The sequence below is a fragment of the Armigeres subalbatus genome, chromosome 2 (genome assembly GCF_024139115.2).
Source record: "Armigeres subalbatus isolate Guangzhou_Male chromosome 2, GZ_Asu_2, whole genome shotgun sequence".
NCBI classification, from domain to species: Eukaryota; Metazoa; Arthropoda; class Insecta; order Diptera; family Culicidae; genus Armigeres; species Armigeres subalbatus.
The window spans coordinates 228610056-228622834 of NC_085140.1; the positions used below are offsets into that span (position 1 = coordinate 228610056).

Sequence of the window (12779 nt, forward strand, 5' to 3'; positions counted from 1 at the left end):
TCAGCGAGATGGAAAACGGAACAGTTCCCCTATATAGTTTAAAAAAAAAAATGTTGGAGTTGTATACAAGACACGACCGCTCGACGTAAACTACGTAAAACCAAATATAGTACACTGAACCAGTTATTCCACCAACCATCCCACCGAAATCACTACCCAGCTTTTGCAGCATCTCCCACTCTGTGAGGGAGTAGGGACCCCACTGTCTAGCAGCTGGGCCACCCTATTCATGCACCCCAATTCAATAATTGGTACTACCCTAAAAGTAGGCAATTACCAAGGATTGGAACGTGCTGTATAGGGGATGCATGATGTATGAAAGAAATGAAATTTTCAATAGTTTAATGTTGATAATCAAAAGTTTCAATACTACTGGCAAGTTGGTAGAGAGTTTGCGAATCGATTGATATATAAATCTTTAAAATCCATTGAAAGTTACAAATCCATTAATGTTACAAATCTTCCATGATTTCGTGGCCGTCTCCAAGTTTTGAAATTTTCATTTTACACCCTGTACGTTCCTGAACAAAAAAAAACTACAACAAAAACTGCAATTTTGTAATTATATTTCAACTCAAATACAAAACATTGAAGAATTCGGCATCACTGCAATCATATCGTTACGTATACACACAAGTAATAGTGTGCGTATTTTATGTTGGAAACAGTATTATTGATATAGGTACAATCATAGGATTAACTGTTATTGAATGTTATTGAAATAGGTACATGGCGGTGATGATGTTTTTTAGCTAAATACTTCTATAATGTGATGAAAAGTTCATTTTTGAAGTTACCAAATTGTTTTCAATTAAAAATTACGTGAGCCGAGTATAATTATTCTCATGTTTCTTGATTATTGGGTGAGAATTCAATGCATTTCATATGCGCATTGCCTTATTGTTATTGATATAGGAACAGATAGGGCCCTCGTGCGGTAAGACGCGCGGCTACAAAGCAAGACCATGCTGAGGGTGGCTGGGTTCGATTCCCGGTGCCGGTCTAGGCAATTTTCGGATTGGAAATTGTCTCGACGTTCCTGTGCATAAAAGTATCATCGTGTTAGCCTCATGATATACGAATGCAAAAATGGTATTAATCTGGCTTAGAAACCTCGCAATTAATAACTGTGGAAGTGCTTAATGAACACTAAGCTGCGAGACGGCTCTGTCCCAGTGTGGGGATGTAATGCCAATAAGAAGAAGATAGGAACAGATACCCTACGTAGTTTTGGACGAGAATTCATAATATCAAGCTCTATCTGAGAGAATTCTCTTCGCCGACTTCCCCTCTTTTAAATTAAAGTGACAAGTAGATGATTTCGTTGCGGTTTTTCATCTCAGAAAGAAAGAAAACAATGAAAACTTGCATTCTGAGGTGATAAACCGCGATGAAATCCACTACTTGTCACTTTTGTTTAAAAGAGGGGAAGTCGACGAAGAGAATCCTCTCTTGCGACATTCGCCCTTTTACCAGATAGAGCTTGATATATAAAAACCGCATTTGAGCCAAAAATGTTACATAAGAGTACGTTTTTGATATTTTGAACTAATATAAAATATAAACTAGCAGCATTGCATCAGTTTGACAGGTATTCTGACCAACTACCGTAGAACGTCGCTCATTCGACACTCTTTAACTCGACACTTTTTAATTCGTGCCCCGCTAATTCGACAGTTGTCGAATTGAAAAGTACGGGAGCACGTGCTGATGAAGTTTATTCAAGCCTTCTTATTTACCACATTGATCAAAATGCTCGGAACGGTGGGTGCAGTTGACATCCTTCTTCTTCTTCTTATTGGCATTACATCCCCACACTGGGACAGAGCCGCCTCGCAGCTTAGTGTTCATTAAGCACTTCCACAGTTATTAACTAAGCCAGGTTACCATTTTTGCATTCGTATACCATGAGGCTAACACGATGATACTTTTATGCCCAGGGAAGTCGAGACAATTTCCAATCCGAAAATTGCCTAGACCGGCACCGGGAATCGAACCCAGCCACCCTCAGCATGGTCTTGCTTTGTAGACGCGCGTCTTACCGCACGGCTAAAGAGGGCAGTTGACATCCACAAACGTCAAATCAGAGACTAACCCACAGATAAGCTGGCGGCTATAACCGCTCGCGGTGAACTGGATTGCCATGTGTAATGAATCACATACAGTGATTGGTTTCCTACTCGCCACTGCCGTATCCAGGCGCTAACGTATATGTAAAAATAGCCAGCATGAGTTAACCACCTAAAGTTTGTATGGCGAAAGACATCTAACGCAGATTTTGATTAAAAAAAATTTGATTTAGAAACCAGTTCGTATCAGAAAACATTTCTTTTGCAGCACAATTCAGATCGATTTGGTTGCTTCTTAAGTCTCTTTGATTTTTGCAGAGAAATCTCTAACCTATTCAGAAAAGGGTGCATATTACCTTAGTTTCCCCTAATTGAGCAACTAGTGGAGAAACGCGCTTTGTTCTTGCACTATTGGGTCTTTTTCCTACAAGTTCTAATGCAGTACCGAATATAAATAATTCTAAAATGAATCTGAAGATCTCTGGTTGAGTCTCATTCTATTGTCCACTGTCTCTCTAGAATCAACCAAAAATCAAAATAGGTTCATTGAAATCCCATTCAGATAATTAAATACCTAGGTACAAACATGTTCACTATGAAAGAAGTTGTAACTTTAATGTGCAGCATTTTGGACACAGTCCACGATTTTGATCGTCTTCTTCCAGACTCAGTCACGTGGAAATAACCTATTTAGAAATTAACCACCTATCAAATCACACAAAGAATACAAACCATATAAATATATGTATGGTCATAGCATGTGTAAAGAATCAGACCAATAATTGAAACAAACGATACGCAACAGCAATATCGCATCTTGCAGACGAGAGGAATATTTTAAAACGGTTCTCTTCCTCAAGCCGCGACCGCGAGCATGGCACGCAAAATAATGCGCATCGTTACGGCTCATGGCAATAAAGTACTTACATTTGCCTTTCACTCGAATGCTTGTTTCACTTGTGGTACGGGTATTGCATATAAATATATTTCGGTTTTACCTCGTTCACATAGAGGATTGGTGAAAAAATCATTTTCCTCGAGTTTTGGATGCATCCGTGTTGTCACAACCATGATACCAGTCAACGTTCACTAGAACACATTGCCTCAATAATTTGCTATTATTCACTCTGGTTGGTTCATTCCACTACCTTGCTATTCATAGATCACAGAATGATGCACTCGCTGCTAATAAGAATTAAACACCCCTTCACTAAATGCACATTGCATAATACTGTGCTCCATTCATTTACCATCGACAAACTGTGGAGGAGTAGTTCATTGTAGCACAAATTGGGTCTTGTTCGTTTGCCCAATTTCGCGTCTGGAATGATTGGGTTTAATTGGAGATCTGAACTATCTCAACTTCGTACCTTGGACAATCCGACCAAGCTGGTAACTGGAGATTCTACGCTCGATAGAAACAAAACGCGCCACACTGGCAATGTGCGTGCGGTTCGGTGCAAGATTAGCAACTGACTTTGAAAGCAATATTTCTCATCTCGTACCTCCTCTCCATTCATTGTTTTATGCGGTGGGTTGTATTGCATGCTGCTGGCTACGGTACGATTGTTGCAGAGAGCAATGCTTGGATGGCATGTGTAATAATTGGAGTGAGAAAAAAAAAAACAAAATTAAAATCAACTAAGGGGTATGCGTTGGAATTTTCTTTATGATATGATATGAAATCTGAATCCTGGATGTTCCTTTAAAAAGTTAAAGCGCAGTCCTGCAGTATAACTTTTTGATCAAAATCCCACAATATTTATTCAAGGTAATAACTTCCCCACCCCCAGTTAAGCAATGCATAAACTTTGTTATAAAAAATGCACAACTTATCACCTCACTCAACATTTTCCGGTTGTAATTATAGACACATATGCACACACATGAGGTGTAAGTGACAAAAACTTATTGTATGAAAGTTGTGAAATTCCACTTTTTTCTATAAATAATATCAGTATTATATCAATATAAAAGCTCCAAAAACTTCAGAATTTTTTGCTGTAATTACCTCACATTTTCCAAAATGTTATACCCTCTGCTTCTAACCTCCTCAAGTTATAAATATATCGCACACCCTCAACCGAACATGCACCCACACATTTTTGTTTTTATGCAAATAAAATAAACCGAATATTTTTTAAATAATATGTGGATCCAGTCGCTTCGGCAGGTCGCAATACTCTTGAGTATTTGAAGGTCCACTATTAGTTGTAAACAGTATATCTAGCTCCATCGACTTCCGTTAAAATTTCAAACATGCAAAACAGCTCAATTGACGACATAATAAATATAACGGTTTACGCTGTTGATGGGAAAAATGATTAACATTTCAATGGATGGTTTGATGATAGCAATCATCGAAACAAGCCAGAAGCACTGTGGTGATAATGTGAAAGTGTACTTTTTGTTTCGTTTTGCGGTTAAATCTACTAGCCGATGATCGGAATGTATGCTAAATAGTGTAAGAGAGAGAAATTGATATGGAGCGTGGTTACCGACCGCGACATCAGAAGATGGAAACGCAATACCGCTAATAATAGGTACACTTGAAAAATCTATGTAATAACATAGTAGTATAGCTATAGTATTCTAATTGTTATCCGAAACACTAGTTCAGAAAATTGCACTGAAAATAATTTTGATTTTCACATGACGTAACAATTTCTACCATTACTTAAATATGTATGTATGAAGAAGAACAGATGTGAAACATCGCCAAGAGTATCAACTTACTGCTAGGGTAAGAAGGGTCCCATTCGTAATTACTTAAGCTTCCTAAATTCCCTTCCATCCTACTGTATTATTGTATTCCTTAACCTCGACCAAACCGCGAGTCTTTCGGTTCCCCAAAACTAGCACTGTGTACAAAAATCTAGAATTGTTTTATTTAACATGATTTCGGCTCCTCAACGCTTCACGGCTATGAGCCTCCAAAAATAAACGAAATATAAAAAAAAATATGTTGAAGAAAAGATTTTATGTTGAATTCGGAGTTGGATTGAATTTTGGGAGGGACTAAATCTGAAGATTGAATTTTACAATTAGAACTGGCGTTGGAAAAAAATGGTTTGAGATTGTATTTTGAAATTGAATTTGGTTTATGTTTGGTTTTATATTTGGTTTACGAATCGAATAGATTGCAAATGAATATTGAGAAAAGACATTAAAATCAAAAATGGGATTTGTGCTTAGATGAAGTTTGAATTTAGGTTTTTAATACATCTGACGATTGAAATTAAACTAATAGATTTGGGGTAGAAGAATAAAGATTTAGAGTTAAGAAAATTATGTTGAGCTTTTAGTGGAATGTTTTTATAAGATGAGTTTGTACAATTCCATTCAATTCCACCAGTTGATTGTACCTTGACAGATACGTATTTCGACCTCAAGAGTTAGGCCGTCTTCAGTGTCTCGTACTTGACTCGACTCGGAAGGTACAATTTATCTGTGGTACATGGTACATACAATCAAGTGGTGGAGTTAAATGGAATTGTACAAACTCGATGTAAATGTACAAAACGTAGATGATGTCATTTTATATATTTTGGAAGATACTATGCATCTTTCGAATTAAGCATTCTAGGAGAAATTTCGTTGTTTTTTTATGTTATAATTTTTTTTTCTGAAACAAACGGTTCAAAAAGAAAATATATGCATTACCTAAACTAGCTACATAAACATCAAACAACTAAAAAAAATGCGATCAGAGGACAGAAAAATACTTGATTAATATTTTCATAATATCATTTAAAAAGGATTCAATCAACCAAGATAAGGCAAAACAATTTAATCATGTTGCACACCAGCCCACTTCAACAAACTTGCAATATATTTTTTCAAAGTGGTGGTTGTAGTTATCAAAGTACATGCTGTTTTTTTTTTTTAATAAAGCACTGCTGCTATAATGTTTGATGCTGCTTGCGTTCTTTTTACCTCATCTTTTCAGGTTTACAAACTTATATTTTCCAAACATTGAATACGTTCTGTCTCAAGATATTGACTCCTCAACAATCAATTCAGATACATACTGGTGTTGAAGAAAGGATCTTGCGCATCCAGGACAAACAAATGAAAATTTGGTGAGAGAACTCCATTGTATGGACATGGAATTGAAACTTGGTGAGAGAATTCCATTATAAACATATATTTAAATAAATTATATTAACTATATGATCACATACAAAAAATAACCCTCAGGGCACCCGATTGAAGCGATTTGGATAGGAAGAGTGGAATTGCCAACTTCCTATTGTTAACATTTCGTGGATAAAGGGCGGGCTTTTCTCCCCATCTATTGGGTCAATCTGGGACACGAGGGCTTGTGTGTATTATTATCTGTACGAACTTTCTTCTGGAAGGAGATTCTCTATTCATCCCGTGGATTTCGCATAAGTATCTCTGCTTATGGAACCACCCCACCCATTTTTGGCCCTTTATACAGGAGTTTGATGAAATGCAAATAATAATATAAACATGATCAAATCGCGTGTCAGATATGGCCAGTGCTATCGGCAGGTGCCTTGCTACAATAGATGGTAGTATCATCATCATCATCATCTAAATCCCGGAAACATCGCATGTGTAAAAATGCATGGGGAAAAAATCCGCGGGCTCAGAGTCGTGGGTGGCAGAGTGTAAGTAATTAAGAGTGGCGACACTGTCAGAATTGGAACAAAATTCATCTGTCATTCCCATACAAAATCGTGTTCCAAACGAGCAGGACACCTGTCAAATGCGGCACATGTCGCCACTCTTAATTACATACACTCTGGTGGGTGGGACAAATACGGGAAATGCCGAAAAGTAAAAATAAGAGAAGACTAAAAATAAGAAGATTCTAGATCTAGAAATCAAAAGATATTTCCGAAAGAAGTCGTCGCGTATTTTAAGAAATTCTCTTCAGTTTTCAAAACAATACTAGGGTAAACTGGGGTAATATGCACCCCCGGGGCAAAACGATCTTTTGGTATTTTTAGCGCTGTTCCTGAGATATTTTCAAAAATGTTTACTATTAGACTGGTAGTTCTAAATCCGAACTACATGCGCTATAGTAAATACTCTCGAAAAACTGCCGAAAATGTACTCAAAAGTGTGGGCTTCGTGGCCGTGTGGCCATGTGCTGTGGAGTGTGGGTTCGATTCCCGCCCCGGTAAGGAGAAAACTTTTCGTAAAGTGAAAAGCTCTCCACTGGTCCACTGGATGTTGTGTAAATGTCCTATTCGTTGTCTCATGCCAAATGTTAAGTGTTCAGTCGGTGCGACCTTTGGTCGAAGACGGTGATCCTGTCTTTTTATTTAATGCCAAAGGGTCGTTTTGCCCCGGGGGTGCATATTACCCCAATTTCCCCTATTGCATTTCCAAGAAGCGTGAAATACATCCTGGGAGTTTTTATGATTTCCGATCATTTACAAGCTTCCAGCAGACGTGCGGGATCCATAAATTTTCTCTAAATCATGTTCTAAAGAAATCTCGCTTAACTTTTCAAAAGGACCTAAGTAACATTTTTTATGAATTAATTTGAATACTGCAATCAATAGCTTTCATGTTGTTCTGTTGATTGCGCTATTCAAATTAATTCATGAAAAAAATGTTACTTAGGTCCTTTTGAAAAGTTAAGCGAGAAATGGTTTCAAGGAACTATAACTAATTTCTAGAACTTTGGGTGAAAAATTACAACTTTTTTTAATTGTACTGCACTAACAGGAAATCGCATGAGCGTGTTCAGGATTCGTCAAGGTGTATTATTATTATTTATTCAGACTAAAGGGTGTACGGAATCAAATTGCACCACTTTGAACTACTCGCCAAAAATTAGTCTATCAACCGATTGTCATGAAATTTTCAGGGACTGAAATACAATATAGAAGCTTTGACTATGTATCACTGTTTCACTGTAATTCTTAAATACTTCAAAATGCTGAAACTTTTTTCTTAAATGAACCCATAAGATTTTGTATATGTCCCTGACTAACATTTTTCATCCTGCAATCTATCCTAACAAAAAAATTAACTAGTTTTATTGTCGCAGTCGATTATTTAACTTAATTAAAGTCAACTTTCCAAAAGAAACCATATTTTTTGACGCTTCTAACTATTACAAAAATCGAAAGCTGCAGTGTGAACCGGCCGGAACAATGAGATTGATGCTCTCTCAAAATCTGACAAATATCAGTCCAAAATTAGATTTCAGCGCTTTTATTATTTTTTTGATTTTGGTTGTTTACTATAGAAGCGACAAAACAGAAAAGTTGAAAAGTTTACCTATATTAGTCGGATAAACGAAAATGTTAACGTTAGAGTTAGAAACCAATACGAAATGTTGACGCGAAAGGCCAAATTAACATTTTATGTTCCGTAATAATCGATTTTGGAGGCTTCGGAAGCTCGTGTTTTCATTCCAGACCGACGACGACAATCTGCCGCAATTCTGGTGATATCGGGGTCAAAGGCAAAAAATTGGATTACTAACATCTTTTTATAAGATGTGGAATATGGAGGTGAATGCGCAAGATTTATTTTCACACCTCCTGTTCCTTCGGCTGTATTTTCGAAACTACTGGAAGTTTCTTAATGAAATTCACGCAGTGTGAATAACACATGCTGAAGCCGTCTTTCACAAAATTTCGTTGTAATCAGCCCAGTAGGTGAAATGTTATCGACTTTTGAAAATGGTGCAATTTGATTCCGTACACCCTTTAAGGCCGAAGTGGCCTGTGCGGTATATAAGAGTCTTCTCCATTCGGCTCGGTCCATGGCTACACGTCGCCAGCCACGCAGTCTACGGAGGGTCCGCAAGTCATCTTCCACCTGATCGATCCACCTTGCCCGCTGCGCACCTCGCCTTCTCGTGCCCGTCGGATCGTTGTCGAGAACCATTTTCACCGGGTTACTGTCCGACATTCTGGCTACGTGCCCGGCCCACCGCAGTCGTCCGATTTTCGCGGTGTGTGTCAGCTGATGCAACTCGTGGTTCATTCACCTCCTTGACGTACCGTCTGCCATCTGCACCCCACCATAGATGGTACGCAGCACTTTCCTTTCGAAAACTCCAAGTGCGCGTTGGTCCTCCACGAGCATCGTCCATGTCTCGTGTTCGTAGAGGACTACCGGTCTAATGAGCGTTTTGTAGATTGCCAATTTGGTACGGCGGCGAACTCTATTCGATCGGAGCGTCTTGCGGAGTCCAAAGTACGTACGATGTCCAGTCACTATGCGTCTCCGAATTTCCCTGCTGGTATTATTTTCGGCAGTCACCAGTGAGCCTAAGTACACAAATTCTTCTGCCACCTCGATTTCGTCACCACCGATGCAAACTCGCGGTGTCGTCAAGGTGTTCAGAACTTCTTTTCGGCCCTGAGACTCAGGTAGATTTGTGATTTCCTATATTGCCGTAAATCGCATATCTGTCCCATCTTTGTTAGGTTTCCTATTCATATGGAACAAATATGCTATTCACTGCAGTATAGATTTCAATAAATCTTTTCAGGTTTCCAAAAGACGTTCTCCTGTCGACTGCAAACCATCCAACTATAAAATACGAGGAATCGATGGCATTTAAAGATTTCTACAACTTGAGCGCTTTTGAGAATAAAAAGGATTTCCCGGAGAATACACCGACACTCAGTAGGCTTCTAAAAAAAACCAATCTAATTCATAAAGTAGTGATATTGCCTTTCTCGCATTTAGCCAAGACACCAGCCTTATATGACGCTAATTTGGTTCGACGTACTATTTTCTTTATAAATTTTAAACGCAACAGTCGATCGTTATCAAATACAATAGTGATCAACTAGGCTTTGCATCCTGTCGAATGAAACTTGTTGCGAGAAATACTATATGAAAAGTTGTCCAATGTTTTCTTAGCTTCCGTGCACACACATACATACATACACACTGCCAGACAGACATTTGCTCAGCTCGTCGAGCTGAGTCAAGTACATTCAAAGTTAATTGCCTATATGCCGGGTATTAAGCCACCCGGAGTGGAAATTAATTACTATGTCTTATTACTGATGTCTGAGTCAAGTGGTATAAAACACTATGGGTCGCCGTAGGGTAGCAAGTGCAGCATCGTTTTTCTCGCCTGAAACCATGAGACTCTACAGCGGTGGAACAATCTGCACATCTTTGGCTTGTCGATGTCCATTTCCACGAGAGGTCATTACAGTTTTCAAAGGTGAGTGATCTATTTTTGTGGACTATGGTTATGCAGCTTATTGATTACATATTCATTGTTTCCAGCACGAATACCGAAAATGAGTTCGTCGCCAACTTATGGAATGGATACTTCTACCGCTCGTCAGGAATACGCAACCCCAGTTTCGTGTTTGCGAGGTGATCTCCCGGCATCAAGTTCACGCCACAAATACAGTTACGATACGCCGTGAATCGCATATCTGTCCCATCTTTGCTGGGTTTCCTATTCATATGGGACAAATATGCGATTCACTGCAGAATACGTGTGTGCACTTTTTGTAAATTATAGGTACTCTTCACTTCTTGACATATGTAGGTATCTCCATGCTTTATACTAAGGACACACCTGTGGTATTTGTAACATAGTACAAGCCGACAAGAAAATAATTCCAAGGCTATCTTTAATGAAGACAATAATAGGTATGGCACTCATTTCAAGATTCTTGTACCATGGAACGAATACCACCAGTGTGTCTTAGTATTATCTATGGAAGTGAACCATCCACACGTGGTTGAAGTGATTATTTCGCTTAGAATGAGTATTGTACAAATTGCGCTTATTGAACCAGTGGAATAGGATCAGATTGGAAGATCTAAACGGAAAATATTATTTCACTAAGTAATACTCTATAAAATAACAGAATCCGCCATAATGATGAATTTAATCACCGCGGGACAATTTTGCGTAGAAATTAAGCAATGGGACAAATAGACTTGATGTTGATTTCAATGATTTTCCGAACAAAGTTCGATATCTGTAAGAGTTTTCTAAAAGTATACATCAAAATAGACTTCTCTATGGTAAAAAGTCAAAAACCACAAAAACTAACATGGAACAATTATGCATTATGCAGGAGATGTAGAAAGAGGGTTAAATATGATTTCGTTTTAAATCTATTTTTGTTGTATTGGATTTCGTTCAGTTTGATTGTTTTATTGTAATGTTTACATACTGAAGTGGATTTGAATAGCTGAATTGATTAAAACGTGGTTGATTTACATATTTTTCCAATCGCATATGATATTTTGTGAAATTTGGAAAAGTCTACGTAAACTTCATAAGAGGGGAGGCGTTTCGGAAAAGTCTAAGAAAGTTTACTAGGGGGAAGGGGGTTTGAAAATGTGAAATTTTGGTCTACGTGGTTCGTGGACAGCCCCTAAGCTAAATAAATGAATTAAATTGATCAAAACCCTTTTTTATCTAATGAAAATTTCAGAAATTTTTCAAGGCAGATTTTGGAATGGTGGTCTATTGGATCCATCTTCTCTCCGCAATATTGTCTAGACTTCTGATAAATTCTATCTGGACTGGAGACAGACATTTTCTAACGAGATCTTTCACAGAGCTAGCTCTTCCAACAGAGATTTTCTGGACTTTCTCAATAAATTCATTTAGAATTGAAAGCACTAAAAAAGTTGCATAACTTTTATTTGTGCTTTATTATAGTGATTTAGATAATTTTGGTGAAAATTTGGAGGTATTCAGCGCACTGGTCAATCCTACTAAAAGTGAGATGAAAAATTTATTTTTTCCACTTTACTTCATATAAGGTTTGATTTTTCGTAGAAGTTGCTGCAAAGGTTCTCCTGAAAAACTTTGTCGAAGAAACCAAGTTCGTTATTCCGTTACTTTTGGAGATTTTTTACGTTTTATGCTGACAACCCCTAAAAAAATGAGTTTCCATCATATCTTTTTCATTTTCATTTCTACATTTTTTACATGTTGTAGAAAGTTTGAGATAATATTAAAATACGTCGTTGGGTGGCTATTGTGACTTAAAAAATTTTATTGGATTTTTTAGTCATATTTGATTTAACTGCTACTTGACCCAGGGAAAATTGTGGCAGTCAATCTCATTCGCACAACAAAGTACAAGTAATGAACATTAAATTAATACCTGAACTGTAGAGTTGTAAGCGATTGTATGGAATGCTTCATCAAAAACCATTTCCTACTTTGCAAAATAGAAATCAATAACCCATCACAAGTTGATGAACCAATGCACCATGCGTCTCCATATGACTGTATGCTTGTACATCGAACATGTTCAAAACTTGTTGGCATAGAATGCAATAAATTTCCAAAAGTAATGAAATTACGAACTTGGTGTATTCGACAAAGTTTTGCAGGAGAACTTTTGTTCCAACTTTCGCGAAGACATGTACCTTCCACTTTGTAAAGTGGAAAACACAAATTTTTCAAAGTCTCGAAGACGCCATTGCTCTAAATCACATAATAAAGGTACTATTAAATAAACGCGCTAAAACGCTGGTGAGATTGAGGTTGTAGGGGGAGATCCCCCAACGCCGGAGACCTACCAATGCCGGACACTGCTCAAAACGACACCTGCACAGGTACCTCCACCATCTTATGTAGTGCAACAGAGAGCTATTGAAAAGTTCTCTACCTGCATGGAATATCAGATCCTTTGTACAAAACTTGAAATTGAACAAAAATGCCAATATTTTTCTTTCGCCTACCGTCGTGCGGGGCTTCTTTTGACAAATCAG

At 37.8% G+C, this 12779-nt stretch overlaps 1 protein-coding gene across 5 annotated transcripts in view; it reads right to left on the bottom strand.

Moving 5' to 3' along the window:
• LOC134211836 (polypeptide N-acetylgalactosaminyltransferase 2-like) overlaps window positions 1-12779 on the bottom strand; it is a 39562-nt gene that overhangs the window by 15095 nt on the left and 11688 nt on the right. The window contains exon 1 of one of the 5 annotated variants that reach the window (XM_062689126.1): window positions 3440-3568. The exons of 1 other annotated variant lie outside the window; for it this stretch is intronic. The gene's annotated coding sequence lies outside the window, so the exon portion shown is untranslated. Of the gene's footprint in view, window positions 1-2996; window positions 3198-3217; window positions 3242-3439; window positions 3569-12779 lie in introns of those variants that run through there. 3 more of the 5 variants (XM_062689130.1, XM_062689128.1, XM_062689129.1) reach the window with 3 other exon arrangements.